This window comes from Ascaphus truei, chromosome 3 (genome assembly GCF_040206685.1).
Source record: "Ascaphus truei isolate aAscTru1 chromosome 3, aAscTru1.hap1, whole genome shotgun sequence".
NCBI lineage: Eukaryota > Metazoa > Chordata > Amphibia > Anura > Ascaphidae > Ascaphus > Ascaphus truei.
In genome coordinates this window covers 154,431,362-154,454,420 of record NC_134485.1, presented here as the reverse complement: position 1 = coordinate 154,454,420, position 23,059 = coordinate 154,431,362, and positions in this window count along the sequence as shown.

Below are 23,059 nucleotides of genomic sequence, written 5' to 3'. Positions count from 1 at the left end.
CTAATGTAAAGTAACCACAATCATTCTAATCTAATTACCAGAAATAAGCCATTAGAAATAACCTGTCACTAAATACAAATTACATTATTCACAACAATGACAAAATAAAGCTGATAAATACATTAGCCATACATGAAAAGAACATAAACATTAGCAAAACAATTAATTATTATCCCTGTATGTCTATCCATATAGATTGATAAACATAACATACAGGGGCAATAATAGAGTATAAAATACAATGCATTTACATACACAAATCACATAGAATACACCCATTCAGTGTCTGTGAATGTATGTATATACGTAGGTACATAGCTACATTCACGGGCATTAAATGGGACTGAAAAAATAAAAGACATGAATCAAAAATAAAAAAAACCTGTAAAAGTAAAAATAATAAACTTTTCTTTTGTATACTCACCATTAGATGCCCACTCACCGAAATCCAGGCGACCCGGAAGCACAGGAACCAATCCACAGGTAAACCATAAAATAATAAACCCTTACAAATCCACGTCTGTGTCTTTTTTCTTCTATTTGTAATCCTTTCCGTCATTCTTGGGGTCTTCTTTTCTTCTTTGGGGACTTCTCTGTCTTCTTCCGTCTTCTTCCGTCTTCTTCCGCCACGCCCTTCTTTTCTTCTTAGGAGGGGAGATGTTCCCTCCTCGGCGTCTGGCTTCAAAATGAGGCGACATAGGCTTTTATAGGCCTATGACATCACATTTTGCTCAAATGTTTCCCACGGTCCTGATTGGGCCGTGAAAAACATGTGATTTGGCCAAAAGAAAAAAAAATGATGACGTCATTTAAAGGCAATGAAAGCACAGCCAATCAGAATGGCTGTGTTTCAATTGCCTTTAAGATGACGTCATGAAAAGGAAGATAGCCGGCCTAACATGGTAAGGTAGCCAATCAGAGCGTGGGAACTCCATCCCAACTCTGATTGACTCTAGTATACCATGTGACAGAGGCGTCGGGGAGAACGGATGTGACGTCATTGAAAGCCTGTCACATGGTACTAGAGCCAATCAGAGTTGGGATGGAGTTCCCACGCTCTGATTGGCTACCGTACCATGTGAGGCCGGCCATCTTTCTTTTTATGACATCATCTTAAAGGCAATTGAAGCACAGCCATTCTGATTGGCTGTGCTTTCATTGCCTTTAAATGACGTCATCATTTTTTTTTCTTTCAGCCAAATCACATGTTTTTCACGGCCCAATCAGGACCGTGGGAAACATTTGAGCAAAATGTGACGTCATAGGCCTATAAAGCCTATGTCACCTCATTTTGAAGCCAGTCGCCGAGGAGGGAACATCTCCCCTCCTAAGAAGGAAAGAAGGGAGTGGCAGAAGAAGACGGAAGAAGATGGAAGAAGACGGAGAAGACCCCAAAGAAGAAAAGAAGACACCAAGCCTGACGGGAAGGATTATAAATAGAAGAAAAAATACACAGACGTGGATTTGTAAGGGTTTATTATTTTATGGTTTACCTTTGGATTGGTTCCTGTGCTTCCGGGTCGTCTGGATTTCGGTGAGTGGGCATCTAATTGTGAGTAAACAAAAGAAAAGTTTATTATTTTTACTTTTACAGTTTTTTTTTATTTTTGATTCATGTCTTTTATATTTTCATTCCCATTTAATGCTCGTGAATGTAGCTATGTACCTATGTATATACATACATTCACGGGCACTGAATGGGTGTATGCTATGTGATTTTTGTATGTAAATGCATTGTATTTTATGCTCTATTATTGCCCTTGTATGTTATGTTTATCTATCATATGGATAGACATACAGGGATAATAATTGATTGTTTTGCTAATGTTTATGTTCTTTTCATGTATGGCTAATATAATTATCAGCTTTATTTTGTCATTGTTGTGAATAATGTAATTTGTATTTAGTGACAGGTTATTTGTAATGGCTTATTTCTGGTAGTTAGATTAGAATTATTGTGGTTACTTTAAATTAGATTTTTTTTGGCAATGGTTTGGCTTTAGGAATTGAATAGGGAATTGTATAATTAATTTGTATTGTATTGTAATTGTTTGAGGAAATGGATTAATTGATTGATGCTAATTGTATTGATGTTGCTTAGTTTCTATTTGATTTTCATAATGGCATTGCTGGTTAGGGGACATTGTTCATAGTGTATTTTATTGTTACATATATTTTGCATAGTGTTACATGATGCACAGATTAATTGCATCATATACACACTCCATGCAATTGTGTGACATTTCATATACATTTGTGTATCTGCTGATTTGTTGGTTTATATTTACAATCGATGCTGGATTTATTGTAACATGCTATGTGGTGATTTTAAGATAAAAAATTCATGTTTTGATTTATGCATGTTTTATTTGTTTCATAATGGGCAAATAATCTATTATCCATATCTGGATAATAGTTATTTTGCACATTATTGTACTGTATGTGTTGGGGGGGGGGATGTATGTATTAATGTATAGGTCAGGGTTATTTATTTTACATTCAGGGTTTGTTCCTTTTGGTTCTGCGTGAGACCTCTGGAGACCACCTGAGGTATCCTCGGGTATCTCACGGGTATCAGGCTGCGTGGTCCACGGGTGACACCCACGGGAAAGAACCGGTGGCCCCACATCCGTGGGGGCACCGCGGACCCGTAGTGAGCACCCGTGTGTCCCCGGACCCCCGTGGTAACCACCTGAGGCCCCTCAGACACCTGTGGGTCTGACCCGGGGCTCTCAGACATCCGCGGGCCTAGCGTGGGGACCCAATTGTGGCCCACGGTGACCCGCGGAGACCACCTGGTGGGCCATGGTGCCTGGCGGGACCCACCAACAGGCCTCCAGAACCTGTATGAAACAAGTTGCTGGTAACCTGTAGGTCTGTGAGGTGACCCGTCAGGATCACCGGGGACTCACGTGGGCCTGGGGTATGAACCCTGTATGTAAAAGAATAAATCATGTATTTATGGCAGGGGGCACAGGGGGTGGGTATTTTATTTAATAAATAGAATGATGTTTATTGTGTGGCAGTGTATTGTTTTTATTGTGGGTGCTGGGGGTGGGGGGAAGGGGGTATTGGCCCTAAGGGTATGTGGGTAGGCCCCCCGGCTGGGTAGTGGGTGAGGGTGGTTAGGCCTCACAGGGTGGGGGGTTAGTAGGGGAGGGTATGTAGGCCTCCCGAGTTGTGGGTGAGGGTGGGTTGACCCCTTAATGCCTGTAGCGGTTAATAACCGCTATGGTGATTAAGAGGTTAGGGGACATTACATTGGATGTTTTATTCTTGTGCATGTTTTGCAGCATCGGAGGGGGCATGGGCAGGATGAAGATGAGGATGAAGACGGCCTTCATCATGGGTACCTGTAAAAGGTAAGTGTCATATATATTGACTGTATTTATTGTAATTTATATGTATTTAAAATGGGCAAATGCATTATTATCTATATGTGGATAATAGTAATTTTGTCCATTACAGTACTGTATGTGTTAGGGGGCAGGGGGGATGTGTGTTGTTTATTGGGGGCAATTGTCCCCAATAAACATGCTAATGTGCCTTAACCCCTTCATTGCTTTAGCGGCTATCCGCTAAGGTAATGAAGCTGCATTAATGTAAATTTTAATAATAGTGTGCGGGGCGGAGGGTCCCCTGAGCTGAACCACATTGATTTCTGCCTCAGAAACCCCCTGCTTCCCGAGTTACAGTCCCCGGTTTGGGGCATCGGTGCCAGTGTCGCCGCCATATTTATAGAGCCCACGTCGCGTCTTGGACGCTATAAAGATGGCGGCGGCACTGGCACCTGATGCCCCATACTGGGGCCTGTAACTCGGGAAGCAGGGGGTCTCTGAGGCAGAAATCAATGTGGTTCAGCTCAGGGGACCCCCTGCTCCCGCACAATATTATTAAAATGTACATTAATGCAGCTTCATTACCATAGCGGATAGCCGCTACCGTAATGAATTATTGTTTATTGTTATGTGTGTTTTAATACTAGTGTAGATGTGCAGGGGGTCTCCTGAGCTGAACCGCATTGGTTTCAGCCTCGGGGACCTCCTACATCAGGAGATATAGGCCCCTGCAGAATTTAAATGTCCCGGTCACGTGACGCGGGAGCTTTAAAGTGCAGGGGATACCGGCACCCCATAACGGGGCATATATCTCCTGAAGTAGGGGGTCCTCGGACCTGAAACCAATGCGGTGCAGCTCGGGAGACCCCCTGCTCATGTACGCTATTATTAAAATTTATTTATTTAGTAAATGATCGTCTGTAACAATACAAATCAATTATACAATTCCCTATTCAATTCCTAAAGCCAAACCATTGCCAAAAGAATTCTAATTGAAAGTAACCACCATCATTCCCTGTATGTCTATCCATATAGATAGCTATACATAACATGCAGGGGCAATAATAGAGTATAAAAAACAATGCATTTACATACAAAAATCACATATAATACACCCATTCAGTGTCCGTGAATGTATGTATAGCCATAGGTACATAGATACATTCACGGGCATTACATGGGACTGAAAAAATAAAAGACATGAATCAAAAAAAACCTGTAAAAAGTAAAAATTATACACTTTTTCTTTTGTTTACTTACCATTAGATGCCCACTCACCGAAATCCAGACGACCCACAAGCACTGGAACCAATCCACAGGTAACCATAAAAAAATAAACCCTTACAATTCTTAATGGTGTCTGATTTCTTCTATTTGTAATCCTTCCCGTCAGTCTTGGGGTCTTCTTTTCTTCTTTTCTTTTCTTCTTTGGGGTCTTCTCCATCTTCTTCCATCTTCTTTTGCCACACCCTTCTTCTCTTCTTAGGAGGGGAGGTGTTCCCTCCTTGGCGTCTGACTTCAAAATGAGGCGACATAGGCTTTTATAGGCCTATGACGTCACATTTTGGTCAAATGATTCCCACGGTCCTGATTGGGCCGTGAAAAACATGTGATTTGTAAAAAAAAAAAAAAATGATGATGTCATTTAAAGGCAATGACGCCAGCCAATCAGAATGGCTGAGTTTCAATTGCCTTTAAGATGACGTCATCAAAACAAAGATGGCCGGCGAAACATGGTATGGTAGCCAATCAGAGCGTGGGAACTCCATCCCAACTCTGATTGGCTCAAGTAGACCATGTGACAGAGGCTTTAGTGTACGATCGCCTATAACAGCCTTGCCTGAAGATACAGAATCTCCATGCAAATGTTACATGCGGCTTTTTTTTCTATCAGCTAGCGTACGTAAAGGTTAAGAATGCTAGCGTGGGGAAAAAAAAGCAACACGTACGCTGTGGCTGTTCTGAGCTATTTTGAGCAGGTACGTTAAAAAATGGTCTCAAGGCCTTAGTGAATCGCGTCCCCGGCCTCACTTTTTAACAAACATGCTTTTTTGCCAAATCAGAACGCAAAGCCATTGAGCTTAGTGCATAGCCCCCACAGTGATAACAGTTGCAATAGCGCCTCCTGAGGTCAGAAAGAAAAATACACCTGGTCACCCCAAAATGGAGGACAAGATGCGGCGTTCCTGTAATGAACCCTACCCCACGGAAGAGTGGCCCTTCTGGTCCGATAAGGAGGAAGACATCTCTTACAGGGAACCCAAACTGAATCACACCCACAGAACACCCCAAGAATGGTGGGGGTGCCTGAACTCGGTACGAACCGAAATGACTGCTCTCTATGATGACGAGTGTGATCGGCGGGTGGAAGAGCGGGAACAGCAGATCACTGAATATTTATGCCACCTAACGCAACTGCAAGGAAAACATGGCGTATACAGTGAAGCTGCTGAAGTTTCAAATAAAGACGGAGACCCTAGTGTCACTGATGGGACGGAGTCGTCAAAAACAAAAAGGCGGAAAAAGAAAAAAGGGTCTTCACTTACCGTGGAAGGAACAGACACATCTGCATATCCCGCGGAGAAAAAGGGGGTCCGAGATGCCCTGCAGCCTAGAGAAAATGGAGAATTCGTCCCGCAGATGACCGAATATGCAGAGGGCCCAAGGCAGAAGTCGTGTATCCCAAAGAAGTGTCTGTCCGGTGCTAATAGTGAGAAACTCTCAACCAACCATACCAGGGAAGCGGAGCCAGAACCAATGAGTGACGATCCCTTGACCAGCCCTGAAGATGCCCTGAAAAATTCCAGGCGTGACTGTGATCTGCTCCGGGAACAATTGAAACTGAAGAAAGATGATTACGCAGAGCTATTGAAAAATAACGGGGAGCTACAGAAGAATGTGCTCACGATGTACTCTTTGGCCAGGACAGAATTGGACGATCTCAAGACTGAACTAGATACTGCAAACGCTACTATTACCGCCATGGATGAAAAGCAGAGTCAATCCGATAGAATGATTGCTAATCTGAAGCAGAAGTATGAGGAGGCACTGAAGGAGATTGCAGTCTTTCCGCAGGAGGTTCGCAAGTGCCATAAAAAGGTGGAAGTCTCTCAAAATGAGGTTCACACTCTCCGCGTAGAACTGAATGCCACACATCAGGAGGTCAACAGTGTCCGGACAGAGGTGAACATATCCCAGAAGGAGGTTCACACTCTCTCCACAGCACTGGATGCCTCACACCAAGAGATTAGCAGTTGCCGCACAGAACTGGAAGTCTTTAAAAAGGAACTTCACAGTCTCACTAAGGAACTGGCCATCTCTCAAAAAACTATCCTCAGTCTTAATACGGATCTTAAAGTCTCTCAGAAGGAGCTTCAGACCCTCAACCTAGAGATGGAAGTCTCACGCCAGGAGACCAGGAGTCTCAAAACCGAAGTGCGTAAATGGAAGGGGGACTACAAGGAGGCCCTGAATATTACAGAGACTGCAAAAAGAGACAATTTAAGACTAAAAGAAGAAAATTCGAATTTGACAGACCACGTCAATGAAAAGAATGAAAAGCTGCACGAGCTTGAAAAAATAAAGAAACTTTTGGAGGATAAAAAGTTTGAAGCAGAGCACCGACTGCAGGACCAACTGCAAGGTCTGCATACACACCTCCAGAATGCCGAGGAGAAGCAGCGAACTCTGCAGGAAGAAAATCTGCAGGCTGCTAAGGAAATACAAGGGCTGCAGGAATGTCTGATTACCCAGTGTGTCCTCGCAAAGCATCAAGATAAACTGAAGGCTACCCTGACCATCAGCAAAGCATTGATAGAGGCTAAGCTTAGAGGCCAGGTGACTCGGTACAAGAGGGAGCGCAAAAAGGTCCAGAAACTGAGACAAGTATCTGTGGCCCAAGCGAATAAGTTCACAGTGCTCCACAAAATAATGAATGATAGGTGGAAGCAAGCTCAGAGAAAGCACAGGGGAGAAATAAAGACCCTGAAAGGAGAATGGCAGGAAACACTCAAGAAACAGAGTGAGACTCTTCAGACCAGTAACTTACAGATGCCTCCATTACAGGAAAAGGTACTGGCTCTGCCCAAGCATCGATATCCCACAGTAACTAATGCCCGTGGGGACAAAGTACAGTGAGAGCTGGGGAAACCAATCATCTTCAAAACAAGATTACGAAGTTTGAGCCACCTAAGAAAGCACTAGCCAAACCTGCAACCTCCCAACAGGCAACAAACAGAGGTAGGAGTGCAGAATCAAAGCCAGGAGAATCCTTAGTTGAGGAAGCTGAAAAGATAGGACATTCTCTGGAAATGGAGCTGGAATCGCAACTCAATCCCAAAGAAGCTGAACTGGTGACTACATTGAATGGGAAAAGTGCAGGAAGACAGCTTCAAGAACTGAGGGCTCAGGTAGCTTTTCTTGGGTTCTCTTGTGATACCATGAAATGGACATTTGGTGCTAAAGTGGAGTACATGGGAAAGATGGCGAGAGAAAGCGATTTGCATAAACGCTCTGTGACTGTCGCCATACAGTCTGCCTATAAAAAGGGGAGCGCCCGACACAGGGGTAAGCTCATGATCACGTGGTCAGTAGAAAGACTGGACTTGGAAAAAGTTCTCATTGAGCGACTGAGGACTGTTAATCTCAAGCACCTTCTGGATGAGACACTAATAAACTGGAGGAAGGGCTCCAATCCCAGCAGGACTGAGGGTTCTCCTCCTCCATCCACTCTCATTCAAGTCACTGAGATATCTCGAATGAGAGTGGAAGGATGGGCTTTGGCCGTGGCAAGCCCTAGCTTCCCACAAACAGGGGAGGTATGTAACAAGGGACTTATCCCTGTTCAGAAATGTGCCTCTAATCCAGCAGTGTGCTGGTTAACTGCTGGTAGATAATTATCCAACACCACCTGGCTGATTACAGGTGTCAAAAAAGCCTGCCTCAGAGACAGGAAGGGAGATTTTCCTCAGTACACAAGGGTGCTGACAAGAAGAAAGAGGTCTTGAGCAGAAAGGCTGTGCTGAGATCAAGACACCCAAAGACATATATTCCTGGACACAGGGGACCCAGGAACCTACCAGAGACTGACATGAAGGGCCACCTGCTTTAAGGTATCTCTTGAAACTTTGGGGAATAGTGTAGTAATGGGATTATCCCTCCAGCCCTGGAGAAAGGGACTGGGGAAGTGAAAGAGCCCTTAAACAGGGATAGGCATTTGTTGTTTTCATATGTTTTGCTATGTTAAAAGGGACAGGTGCAATAAAGCCTTATATTAATTTCAACTTATAAACGGCCTCCATTGCATACCTCTTCACACATCTCTTACAGATACTAACTCATTGTTACATTTAATATTTTTTATTTTTCAGACCATGCACTGTTGGGCATCAACGTTGAATACATCGCGGTGGCTCGACAGATGGACATTTACTATGTTGCTGTCTGACTATCTATATGCTGGGTATTTTTTATGCTAGGCGTTATCGGGTAACACATAGCAAGGATGTGTTGTGTACTAATAGAATATAGAGTACATAATAATGTTACATGATAAATATACTTAGTTGAATGGTCTCAGGATACAATATTCATAGTACCACTGCCATGGATGTTAGTGCATTGTGGTCTCTTGTTTTATATACATGGACTGTCCCTGATTAGATACATGTTATAGTTTTCCCTTATGTGTCTATTCTTTATACATGCTTTACTTATAGAGATTGAGGTACCAGGGTTTGTGCACATGAGTATGGTTAGGAACGGCTTTATTATATGTCCGGTTCCGCTATATGTGCATGCGCGGGGGGATGCGGTCAACCATAGCGCAACATGTGACTGTGTGTTTGCGTCTCTCTGCATCGGCATGAGAGTCGCATCAGAAGCGAGCAGCTGATTAGGTGAGAGGGGTTCTGGTGAGGAACAATAGCTGTTTCTATATGCAGTACCGCTATGCCCCACATGTATATTGGGGAAATAAGAGTTGCATAGTAAGGACTTGTTCCGATTTAGCCTCATATCAGTGTGCATGTGCATGGGTTTATAAGATACAGCTTTGTCATTCTCCTAGCTGTCTAGTGCTTATTATACAGTTACAACAACTTGCTTCCCTCACACACATTCATTATACCTAGGATTGAGCATTATATGATCCTCTTCTGTTTCAGCATGTAAAGTTACAATTTGGTTTTGGGTTTGCATTTTTTTTTTGTCCTATATGAGCCACCATAGGAGCCTGGGTGGTGAACTTTTGGCACCAAATATGCTGATTGACAGCATTATAAATATCCACATTGTATGTCAGATTATGTGGGGAGCTTGAGAAACGACCATAAGGTCCGAAACGTTGCTTCTTTTTTCTGTGATTACCCCCTGATGCCTGTGTTACTTCATTAAATTGTATTTTTTGAATTTGTGAATGCTCCAGACTCTTTGATACTGGGTATTTATCTATTTTTGTTGCTGGATGGTGATCCTGGCCGCACTGCAAGCACCACGACTGATCAGATAAGTTTATTTCCTTTTACTTTTCCCCTTTGAGTGCCCTGAACAGAAAGCTGCCTAACATCTTTGGACTATGTCACTATATATAAATATATATATATATATATATAGTGACATAGTCCAAAGATGTTAGGCAGCTTTCTGCCCGGTTTTAGGTCAGAAAGTGCAGGAATAGTGCAAAATTATCCATTCCACAGGTTTACATTTACATTTACTCAGGCTGGTGGATGGAAAATCCAGACCACAGTTTACAATGTTTCTAGTTCTCCCTCACCTGCTCTTCTAATCACTAGAACAGGTATTTAGAGCAGAGAGGGTTGCTTTTCAGTCTCTCTCTTCTTAGAGCCTAGCAATGTCATGCAGTAGCTGCAAAGGCAAACAAGATCTTATCTTGCATCAAACGGGCAATGGATGGAAGGGAAGTAAACATAATTATGGCCCTTTACAAAGCATTAGTAAGACCACACCTTGAACATGGAGTACAATTTTGGGCACCAATCCTAAGAAAAGACATTATGGAACTAGAGAGAGTGCAGAGAAGAGCAACCAAATTAATAAAGGGAATGTACATTCTAATTTATGAGGAGAGGCTAGCTAAATTACATTTATTTACATTAGAAAAGAGGCGTCTAAGAGGGGATATGATAACTATTTACAAATATATTCAGGGACAATACGAGGAGCTTTCAAAAGAACTATTCATCCCACGGGCAGTACTAAGGACTCGGGGCCATCCCTTAAGGTTGGAGAAAAGGAAATTTCACCAGCAACAAAGGAAATGGTTCTTTACAGTAAGGGCAGTTAAAATGTGGAATTCATTACCCATGGAGACTGTGATGGCAGATACAATAGATTTGTTCAAAAAAAGGTTGGACATCTTTTTAGATGGGAAAGGTATATAGGGATATACCAATTAAGTATACATGGGAAGGCTGTTGATCCAGGGATTAATCCGATTGCCAATTCTTGGAGTCAGGAAGGAATTAATTTTTCCCCTAAATGGGGTTTTTTGTTTGCCTTCCTCTGGATCAATAAGTAAGTATAGATATAGGATAAAGTATCTGTTGTGAAAAATTTAGCATAGGTGAACTTGATGGACCTATGTCTTTTTTCAACCTCATCTACTATGTAACTATGTAACCTGAATATGAGATTCAATCAATTCTGGATGCCAAGATCTCCAGAGGATCATTGCACTATCTTGTGCATTGGAGAGGTTTCGGTCCAGAAGAAAGGTCCTGGATTCCGAGCCACCAGGTTCACGCAGCTAGATTGGTGCGTAATTATCATATGAAATTTCCAGACAAGCCTTCGTGGAGTCGCCCGGAGGTCACTCATAGAGGGGGGGGGGGTACTGTGAGGATTTGCCATCCTGGCATGCAAAGACTGTCTCCTCACCTCTCATGTCCTTCTGCAGCAGACACTCAAGCCGCACAATCTCCTGGTCCTGTGACGCGCGCGGATCCTGCGCTACCTGTTCATGCTGCCACGGACCCTGATCCCGCCCCTCGCCCTGTAATACGTCGTGGACGCTCCTCCAGCCTTCCTGCTGATGCGCAAGTCAGGCCGCACCCCTCGACCTCCGTGACGCGGGTTGGTGCGTGACGTGTACCGCCTCCTCTGCTCCCAGGAATCGGAGTGGGAGCGACACGTGCGGGATGGCGTGCAAGCACTACTACACTAAACCCTGATTAGGCTGTTTCCTAGGGCACACCTGTGTGCATCAGCAACCAATACTTTTTTCAGTTCCTGGTTCCGCCCTGGCTGGCTATTGGAGGCTCCTCCTATTTATACCTTCAGTCTGCAGTCAGTCATCGCTGAGCATAGTCGTTGTGATGCCGTGCCTGAACCGTGCCTTGCCTTACCTTGCCTGCTGTTTAACCTCTCGTTGCCTGACCCTGCTAGTCTCCGCTTGGAGACTCTGCTTGGACTCCGCATCTCTCTACTCCTGATCCGGCTTGTCTGACTACTCTCCTGGCTCCAGTACTGACCTTGGCTAAGTACTCCTACTATCTCCAATCCTGAACCTGGCTACGCACACCGATGATCCGCAAATCTCCAATCCTGAACCTGGCTACGCACACCGACAATCCGCAACTCTACACTCCTGAACCTGGCAAGTACCATTACTATTCTACTATCCATAATCCTGACCTCGCCTGAATGACTACTCTACACTCTAGGCACGCCCGTGTGGCTGTGGGTCAGCGTTACTCAATTCCCTGCCTCAGCACTGCGGTCGCGCTTCGTTTGTGGTGAGCTATGCATTACATCATTTGTTCTTACCTCTATCCATGAGAATTCCCTCAGTTTTCCATGTATTGTTACTCCAACCAGTAATCCAGAAAGCACACTCTGTTCCCGTTCTACCCATCACCTCCATTATGGTACAGGTGTAGAGGGAGAAGGGGGTTGGCCCAGTATTAAAGGGGTTGCACCACATATGGCCACCCCCTGACCTCACCAGGGAGACAAGTGGTTAACTGGACTGCGGTCCAGGAATGTGGTTTGCACCTTGTTATATCATGAAAATGTATGTTCCCCTGTTCCCATGTTTTATTATAATGTCAGTGTCTGCACCAAACACACACTGGGATCCATCCGGGAGGGCAAGGGTTAATAGTTGTATAGTGATTATAGCCCTTTGTTGAATTTTCCCGCCTTTTCAGGCACCATTTTGCAGGGTCCCATAGGCCGCCATTGAAGCTCCATTCATTTCAATGGCGGATCTAGCTGTTTTGGACCTGTTTCCCTTGAAGACCAGCAGGTGGCGTACGAGAGGAGGAGCGGCGGTTTCCCATTGTAAGTCAATGGGCTCATTGACTTCAATGGAGATTCCTCGACGGCGCTTTCCAGGAACGAGTTGGCAGACGTCCAAACCGCAAAACCGCAAAGCGGAAACAATGTCTGAAAAAGAGCTTTGATCACTGATTAGTCAAGTTTAACGTTAAGTGGCGTGGGAATCTTAGGTTCTAGGGCACCCAGAAATAAAATTATTTTTGCCCCTAGTTCCTAGGCCTCCCCTCACTCGACCACCACCGGGTCCCCGAATCCAGGACCCCCGGAAAGGGTTGTGCTGGCAGAGCAGGTCGCGCCATAGGTTTCAATGGCGGCGGCAGAAGCAGCACAAGAAAGTCCGAATCCCTACAAATCATAAGCCCATATCTTCGGTTCTGGAGGGTCCAGAGGGCCAGGGTTTGGGGTACCTGTAGTCACTGCTCCGGCATGGCTGCAGAAAAATCCTTGACCCTCTCTGACCAACCCGATGGAGTATGGACCACCTTAGAGGTTTGGGAGTTTTTCCCATAGACTTCAATGGCGGCCGTTCCCATTGACCGGCTATGGCAGAGAAACCCCATAGGCTTCAACGGCGGCGATGCCCTGTTGAAAGTCTATGGCGGCGGATTCCCATAGCCACCAATGGCGGCGGTTTACCACTGACAGTCTATGGCGGCGGAGCCCGTTGTTTTCAATGGGGATTTAGTGAAAAAAACGTGATTTAATTTACAGCGGAGAATTTTGTATTGAAATAGGAAACGGTTTAAGTAGTATTTGTGTATCTCCGGTTCTGAAGGTCGCAGCGGGCTGAAACTTGGACCATATGGTGTTGAGATCCGGCATTGAGATCTGGGCAGTTTGGACCCACTGGACCCAACGGAACCGGATATTTTAATATGTTTGTGTTTCACCTTTAATATTGTATTCCAAGGCGGGGATAAAAACCCGCGAAGATTCCTTTACACAAAGGGAAGCAGATGGTCAGAGGGGCGACCCAATGTCTAGAGAATAAGTACTGATCAAAAGATTTTACCACCCGCACTGTTTACCTGAGGGTGGAGAAGCATCAAACTGGAGTGGATTGTAAGTGTCATATTTTACACTTACAAACAAGGAAGATCCTGCCAGATATTCCATTTGGTAGACTGGCCGGCATCCCTGACTTAAATGTGGGGCTACAGAAATGAGACCCTCAGGGTCCCAGTGTGCATGGGCTAACTAGCTGGGGGGCATGGGTTAAACTATGTTCCCACGTTAAAGATTGGATACAGAAAATTGTTATCCAATAGCCTGTATTCAATGTTAAGAATAGGGTTACAAAGATATATAAACTGTGGTTAACCCTATATCCATGGTCTTCGAATACCATCTTGATTGTTACCTAATTGCTGGAGAATTGCTATCTGGTACTTCTCATCCCCCAACCCTATGTAAGTGTTACCTTCTTGCCTGTTAATTGTACTATTTTGCGGTGTTCACCTATTTAAGAAATAAATACACTTTATTATATCTAAGCCTCGTTCAGTTCAACCCAGTTATTTGGTGTATGTTATATCTTGTCATAGTTACCGTGACAACAGGGTCAGCCTGAATACAAAATCCAATCTTTCCTGGATTCCAAATTTTCTAGAGGCTCTTTGTATTATCTCATTCATTGGAAGGGATTCGGTCCAGAAGAGACATCTTTGGTTCCCAGTCATAAGGTTCATGCGGCAAGAATGGTCAGGAGGTTTCATCTAAATTTTCCAGAAAAGCCTTCATGGAGTCGACCGGATGTCGCTCCTAGAGGGGGGGTACTGTGAGGATTCGCCATTCTGGCTGTTCTGTCCCCCTAACCCTCACCTGTCCATCTGGATTCAGTGGCACCCAGGAAAGGCATTCTAGTGGTGGTGCTCATGCGCAGCGCGCGGGCAGTGCGCGGGCTCCGTCGGTATCTGCGATTCCTGTGTCCAGGTCACACTCTCTTGCCTCTGGCATTGATTCGCGATGCACGCACGGTGCGCGGTCTCCCTGGCAGTCTGCGGTCCCTGCCTCTCGATCCCGCCCCCGCAATGACATCAGAGCTACGCGGCACAACATTACCCCGTGCTCCTCCCCTGTCTCCGCGGGTCCTGCCTCCGGTCTCTGCCCCCGCACTGACGCGGGCGCCTGACGCGCACTGGTAGCATGCCACCGGGTCGCCGGCGTGATGCGCGCCACTGGCGCACTCTCTGGAAGCTCCGCCTCTGCCCTATCGGCTGTGTAATGGGATGCACCTGCACGATCCAGCAGCCTATTAGAGAGGGCGCTTCTGCTTCATGGATGTCTCCCATTGGTGGGAGGTCCTTTAAATATGCTGTCTGAACTCTCTTTCATTGCCGAGCATAACTTCTGTTTGTGATGCTGAACCTCACTGCACCTAGCCTGTCTGCCTCTTACCTTGCAGCCTGACCCTCCCTAGTACCTTGGACTTTGTGATTCTCTCCTGCACTGACCCTGGGTTTGGATTTGACGACTCTACTCTCTCCTGCACTGACCCTGGCTTTTGGATTACAATATCTCGGCTCTCTCCAATCCTGACTCCAGCTATGTACCCCAACGATCTGCTTGTCTCCACTCCTAGACCCAGCAAGTATCACGTTTACGCTGTTCTCTATAACCCTGGCCCAGCTTGCAACACTATCCTACACTCTAGACGCACCCTCGCAGTTGTGGTCGGCGTTCTATATCAATCCATACCTCAGCCCCATGGTCGCGCCTCGTTTGTGGTGAGCTACGCTTTACACCCAGACACCTAGGGGCTGATTCTATAAGTGTCAAAGTCAATGAGGAATTTCGACAGAAAATGGCCTGATCGACTGCTTTGGCATATGAACAATCAGTCTCTTAAATCTGCAGTTCATTTTTTTTTTAAATTTATTTTTTTACTTCAATAGTTTTATGTGGGCAATCTCTAATTACCTAAAGAACTGCATAGCTGCCGGTCAATTCGTTCTCCGTCTATTGATCGGCAAAATTTGGCGACATCTTTAAATATGGGGAATGTAAATCGTTGCTATAGGAACAAGCATGCTTGCTAAAATAGAATACAAGAAAATTGGTCTTTCAAAGTTGTTGTTTTTAAAACAGAAAAGGCTAAAAGTATTTTTTCTTACAACAGAACTGATTTATTAAAAAAACACACATGCAAGATATTGCCTGAACTGCAGCATTAATATTTCAAACTATTACATCTCCCGAAATAAACATAATATTTTAAAAATACCCACCAAAAATGGTGATCAGTGTGGACTGCTGCTTGAAAGCAAAGTAGATGTGTAGATAAAAGTTACACAAATTACAGACCGTATCAGTAAAAATGAATAAATATCCCGATCAGTTCTCTGGACTGGTGACTTTAGGGTTTCATTGATGTTGTATCGGCATTTAACACCAATTCTATTGTGTTTGTAAATAAGTATACACATACATTTTAAATCTCACATACTTTATTGGTAATATGATCTCTGCATGTAGTAAATTCCACATAGTAAATAAAGTGCACCTATTTTCACGTGCCACATGTTGGAGGGTCTATAAAAATTCTAGGTTCTTCTGAGAATTGATAGGAATTGGTGTGTAACACATGGTGGCTAACATGGATCAAAATAGTTGTCATCTTTCTAGATCAAAAACTCATCATTGCTGACTTAAAAATGCAGTGTAAATTCTCCTTTGCTCATTCTCTGTATGTCACATACTGTAGGGGTTCAATTATTTTCAAATGCCTGAGCAGAGCCCTGTGTGAGACAGAATGTAAAAACGAAGGTTTCTGGACAATCACATGCAAATGAGTTCTTGTGGTTTTAAAGTGAAACCAGCAGCGACAGTAAAAGAGTGTGTTGGTTGGCAATAAGGACCTCTCGAGAATCAATGGAGAGGAGCACTGAAACACTCAATGTGTGTATTAAATGTATTTGAAAGGCAAATAATGGATAGCCACTAAATGGCATTTACATTTTTATGTTTGTGCTACAATGTTTTAGTTCAGTGCAGCAATTTCAATTGAGAATAAAACACTGGGGGTTGTTAAAGATTTATGAATTTCATTTATGGAAGTCACTGCTTGTTTTTCATAAACAGTGCATCTCTTTACTTAGAAGTGATTCGTGCCTGCTGTAAATCCTTGTTTTGAGATTGACATCTGAACAAAGAGAGAACACTGGTATATTGAAACATATTGAAATATTACAGTGCACGCAATGCAAAAATCATGGCGTCCACAGAATATTTAAGTAACAATCCCAGAAGAACAGGGCATTACTGGCAAATAATGCCCTGGCTGGAAGAGTTGAAGGCCCGAGGCGAAGCGAGGGACTTTAACCAAGCCAGGGCATTATTGGCCAGTAATGCCCTGTTCTGAGGGGATTATTACTATTATAGACTAAACATAGGCTTTTTTTTATAAAATAATTGACACTTTTGCATAGATATATAAATCGGAACTATGCTGATGCACCTTTGTAGGAAAAAGAAGTAAAGTAGCAAATGAGAGAGGAGATGGGGGGGGAGAAGAGAGAGACTTGAGGCGGGGAGAAGAGGGTGAGTGGGAGAGAAGAGAGAGAGGGGTGAGGGGGAGAGAAGAGAGAGGTGAGGGGGTTGGAGGATAGAGAGATGAGGGTTGGAGGAGATCGAGGTGAGGGAGTTGGAGGATAGAGAGGTGAGGTGGTTGGAGGAGAGACAGGTGAGGGGGGTTGGAGGAGAGAGGTGATGGGGAGGAGAGAGGTGATGGGGGAGAGTGGAGAGAGGTGAAGGGGGAAAATAGAGAGGAGAGGGAGGGGGAGAAGAGAGAGGTGAGGGGTGAGAGAGGGGGGAGAAAGCAGGTTCAGAGAGGGAGAGAGGGAGGGGAAGAGATGAAGGAGTGAGAGAGGGAGGGGAAGAGATGGAGTGAGAGAGGGGGGAGGGGAGAAAGGTAAGTGAGGGGGACGAGAGAAGTGAGGGGGACGAGAGAAGTGAGGAGGGAGAGAGAAGTGAGGGGGGAGAGAGGTGAGGAGAGAGAGAGGTGAGGAGAGAAGAGAGAGAGGTGAGGGGAGTAGAGAGAGAAGGGGAAGAGAGAGGTAAGGGGGAAAGAGAGTGGTGAAGGGGGAAGAGAGAGAGAGAGGTGAGGGGAGAAAAGGGATGTGGGGGGATGGGAGAAGTGGGGGGATGGGAAGGAGTGGAGGGGGAGAGGTGGGGGAGAGGAGGATTGAGGGGAGATGGGGTGGGAAGTGGAGGGACAGTGATATTAACTACAACTAAATAAAAAGCAATTACAAATTACCTTAGCACAAGCTATAAAAGTGGTGAGAAATATTACTTTGTTGAAAGTAACAAAGTTACCAGTTGGGACATGGCAGACTGCATATGCTGCCGAGCTGAGCTGTGTGAGGAGAGGTGCTGTGAGAAAGGGAGAGACTGCATATGCTGCCGAGCTGAGTGAGGAGAGGAGCGGAGGTGCTGCCAGAGCTTGGACCAGGAGAGGTATTTACAGTTAAGTTTAAAATTGGCGTTTTTTTTCTCAGCGCGCTCTCCCTGCATCTCTGAAAAGTGAATTGGCAAGTTGCCAAAAACTCCTGGTATTACTCAATGGTTAAAATTACGAGCATTATTCAATCAGAGAGCAGGGATTTCAATAATGCCAGGGATTTTACTGCTTTAGCCTATAATGTACAGTATGTAGCTAGGTCCCCCTTCCCCTTACCTCCGCTGTAGTGCGGAAATCTGTGGTGGGTGCAGGTGCCATCGGACTGCGAGGCAGACCCGCCGGTCAGGTAGGGAGGGCGACCGGATCATCTGTGCTCCTTGGCGGTCCGCCAGGAAGGGAGCCGCAATCTTGTGCAGAGTCACGCATGCGCAGTGAGTGGTGCATGCACAGAAGGAGCTGCAGGGCGTCCATTAGGCCTGGGAAGCACCTTAGGGACTACAAGCCCCATCAAGCATAGAGGCAGCAAACCAGGTGATGCCACACAGCCAATAAGGCTGCAGTTTTCCCCTGCACCACAGATACATTTTGCGTGTTTCTGGGACCACGCCAGTCAGAGCTGGGAAAAGGAAGGGGTAGGTTGTATGTGCAGGTGTCTGTGGCACCTATACTAAGCCAGATACCCCCTGTTAGGCCCAGCTAGGCCCCGACTCCCCTTAGCTTGTGGTTGCTGCAGGGACAGGCCATAGATTGGGACACTGCCCCTATAGTACCAGAGAGCGGGACACAGCCACAACGCGGCTGCATCCTGGCCTCAGGTGATCTGGGACCAGACACCTGCAACCAAAACATATTGCGTATAGTGGTACCATCCACGAGGGACCCACCGTAGAGGCAAAAGCTTCACGGGTTATGGCAGGGGTCTCCAAACTCAGTGCTCAAGAGATGCCACAAGGCCAGCTTTTATGGATATCCTTGTTTCAGCACAGGTGGCTCAATCCATGGCTAAGTCTTTGACTAGGTTACAGCAACGGATCCGTGGATCCCATCATCAGCTACAGCATCTGTGTGCCCAGATGTGGACACACCCGGCAGGTACCCAACTCCTCACGTGCCCCAACAACACTTTAGTGAGCAGCGCTGTACCACACATTGGGTGGGGGGGATTGACCTTGGGGAAACTGGGTTGGTTGGGTGGTTCCAATACTCCACCTACATTGAGAGGGTGTGGAGTATTGGAAGGTACGGCCGTGCGGGGCCTGGTGGGTAGGCTGTAACTATATTTAGCTGCATATAGTAAAACTGTTCTGCTATTCCAAGTGTGTATTCTTTGTGTCCTTTAACGGGGGAATTCCACACGCTAGAATCCCGCACAGGTGGAGGCGCTACTGAGCACCACTCAGGTGAACCCCAGGTTCCCAGCAGCGGAGGCTCCGATCTCCATGGCACCATCAGGAATTGCACTGCACCCATACACCATAGCCACACATCTCCCAGGGGGTGGGGGGATGTGCGCTACATGTAAAATAAAAAATAGCAGTAGCTGATTAGCTTATTAATCAACAACGCTGGCTTTACATTCATTTTATTGATTTCTGAGAGATCCCTGTTTTAACATTGAATATAGCATTTTCATTAATAGATCTAATATTTTACCCCAGTGAAAAACTGAAACCTTTGTTAAATTTGTCATAAAGAGTATTTGAGCTATTTTCTGTCAATTTTGAGGCAAAGAAATGAAGTATAAATTAATGACAGGTATGTCTCAGATGTAAACCCACCCTATCAAGAAATATATACAGTACACCATAAAATGTAATAATTACACAAATATTTCTGTCTGTTAGCATCAAATGACCCCAATGAAATGTTACTTTGTTATCTTGTGTAACATGATTTATACTATCCAACATTACTTACATTAGTCTTGGCAAGCAATGATGGGTATCATATTAGAACACATTTCTGTAGGAAATCTTTATTGGTGTGTAGCACTGCTTCCCCTCCCCCCCTGCTTCGGGGAGATAAGATAGTCTGGACCAGCCATGGCTATAGGTGCTTATTTTTCATTATTGCCAAATATCTGAGAAAATGATTAGACGTGACCTTGAAATCTTAATTTTTTAAAAATATAATCCATTTCATCCTGACAAAGCATTAGAACATTCTGTAGCATCACCTATCAACAGGTGTGTATCCAAATGTCTGTTCCTTTACCTACTATATTTAATGTCTTTACATTTTAGTTAATTAGTTAATTAGTACAATGTAACCTTAAAGAAAAACATTTAGGGCCTCATGCAGTAAGCGTCGAACAGGCACTTATCGACCACTTATCGGCCAAAATGGCTACTCATATGCAGTAATCCTCAATAAATGGGCGATAACGGCCTGTATCGCCGAAAAATCTTTTGACCAAAATAAAATCGCTGACTGAGCAGCGATAAGCCACTTTTCAACAATTTTCGGAATGATCATAAACACGCGCGATTCTAGTAAACGCGATTCGCATAACACCGCCTATCGCGGCCCTAAAATGCAGATTTTATCCCCAAATCAATAAGCCACAAAAATTGGGCAGTTTGGTGGGGAGATGCGTCGATGAGCGGCGATAAGTCGGGACTTTGAAATATTTTGGTCTTTTTCCTGCATTGGATTGATGCCGGAGGTCTCTGGAGCTGATACACATTAATACTAGCACTGGAGCCCCCCGGCATGCATCCGATGCAGGAAAAAGGCATTTACAGCCACTTCATTACCTTAGCGGCTAACCGCTAAGGCAATGAAGGGGTTAACCACCCGCGCCAGGCTTATTGTGGGTAGCGGGGGTGGGTGAAGGGGGTATTTGGCCCTTGGTGGGTGTTTAGGCCTTGCGGGGGGGGGATGTTTGCGGGTGGACTTAACCCCATTATTACCTTAGCTGTTAATACCGCTAAGGTAATGAAGGGGTTAACCCTACCGCTACCCACCTGTAAGCTCTAAACACCCATCCTTGGGGCTAATACCCCCTTCACCCACCCTGCCACCTCAGTACATATGCGTCACAGATCCGGGTTCGGTTACAATGAATAAAAACCACTTGAATAATCAAATCTAACTAAATTAAACTAAATCTATAAACAACATAACAAACGGTTTATAAAATAATAAAAAGAAAGACAGTGTTCAATAAAACGGGATAAATGAATCCTGGATTGGCTAAAAATATAGCTAAACAGCTGCCTGAGGCTGACAGGGGGAGACAGAGACTTACACTGAAGCCCAGAGCGGGTTCCGCGGCGAACGTACCGCAGAGATATTACCTCCGCCCGAGCTTGCTGCAAACGCAATCTCAGCCTCTCAGAATACACGCAAAGTGACCTGTCGTGACCTCTACATACAATACATACAGTCTACCAGTTCTGCTGGTTCAATGAGTACCTGTCAGAGTAATTCCGGGACATGACTCAGGAAAAGAAGGATCCAACGCTCTACGGTTTTGATTATAATGCTAATTTATTTGTGCCACACAACGTTTCGACCTAAATAGATCTTTCTCAAGTGACTAGGCACTTCAGAAAGACCAATTTAGGTCAAAATGTTGCGTGGCACAAATAAATTAGCATTATAATCAAAACCGTAGAGCGTTGGATCCTTCTTCTCCTGAGTGTCTGGGGGTCCCCAGGTCAACCCCACAGGTGTCTGAGGCCCTTGGGTGGTACCCACAGGGTCTGGAAGCCCTTGGGTGGTCCCTGGGGGTCCACGGGTCCCCACAGCTGTTGGGGCCCCCGGTTCTTCCCCGCAGGTGTCCCCCGTGGGTCCGCAGGTAGTACCCGTGGGCATCCGGGGAGTCCTCACGTGGTCTCCATAGGTATCCATAGCTGTACGTGGGTTTCCCCTTGTGTGTAGCGGTCTCCATAGGTCTCCGCAAACCTAAGGTACCAACCCTGTATGTTAACAAATAGACATGGTGATGGAAAAAAAGTGTAAATAGCGCTAGTGTAAACAATATGCAATATAAAATATACAATATTAGAACCTGTGATACAGAGTTGATAAGGTAGTCCTTGAGCAGCCTGAGAGGTTGATCTGGTATCTCCCAACCAGATATATAGTCTGTGTGGATGAAACCTCCTGTGGCGCTGTAGGAAGAATGGACGCTGATTCTCTTGCAACAGATCTTTTCTTTGAGCTGAAAAACCTCAGAGAATGGAAGACAAAAAAAAAAAAAGGCAAAAAACACCGCAATAGTGTATTACCCAGGGATAGGCTAGTGTATACAAATCAAGAGCAATTTATTAAAACATGACAATTGAGACATATAACATATAGACAATTAATAGATTAATCAGATATAAAACTTCCAAGCGCTTGTGCTATGGAAGATGGGCTGCTCCACCTTGGTAAAATTGAAATCCTACTCACCGAACATGAGTAGGACATGTGCAAGGGTTTAGGGTCTTTTCCTCCAGAAGACACCGCTCGCTGTGGGGTGCGTCCATCTATTCATGCGGGGGGACCGGCTTCAATACTCGTGGGCTCGTTGATCACTTGCCGCCGCCCGAGTTCGCCCGATCGTCTCCTCCGATGACGTCACCACCTGGAATCCAAAGCTACGGTGTCCCTGAGTTGCCAAAAACCACTCCTACGCGTTTCGAAACTCCTATTGATGGGTCTCTTCGTCAGGGATGGTTGCTACATGGGATTATGCTTCTATTTATACCTCAGAATGTACAGATAGGATAGTTGTTGTAATTGTCTTTTGGGTACACCCTAATTAGAAGTCCTTCGTTATAGGCATATAATTACATCAAGTTCATTTGTATTTCAACATTTGTTGTACATAAAACAGTTTATACACAGATAACATGAAACGTAAACCTTGATACAAATCACATTAGTATTAATCACATTGGTATTTAATGAATGAAGCGCAATAAAGTTTTAAAAAGTTTTAAAATGACTTGCTATTGATTTTATTCATGCTGTGACTCAGGGACTGATATTTGTAATATAGTTGATACGTTAATAGACTCATTTTGAA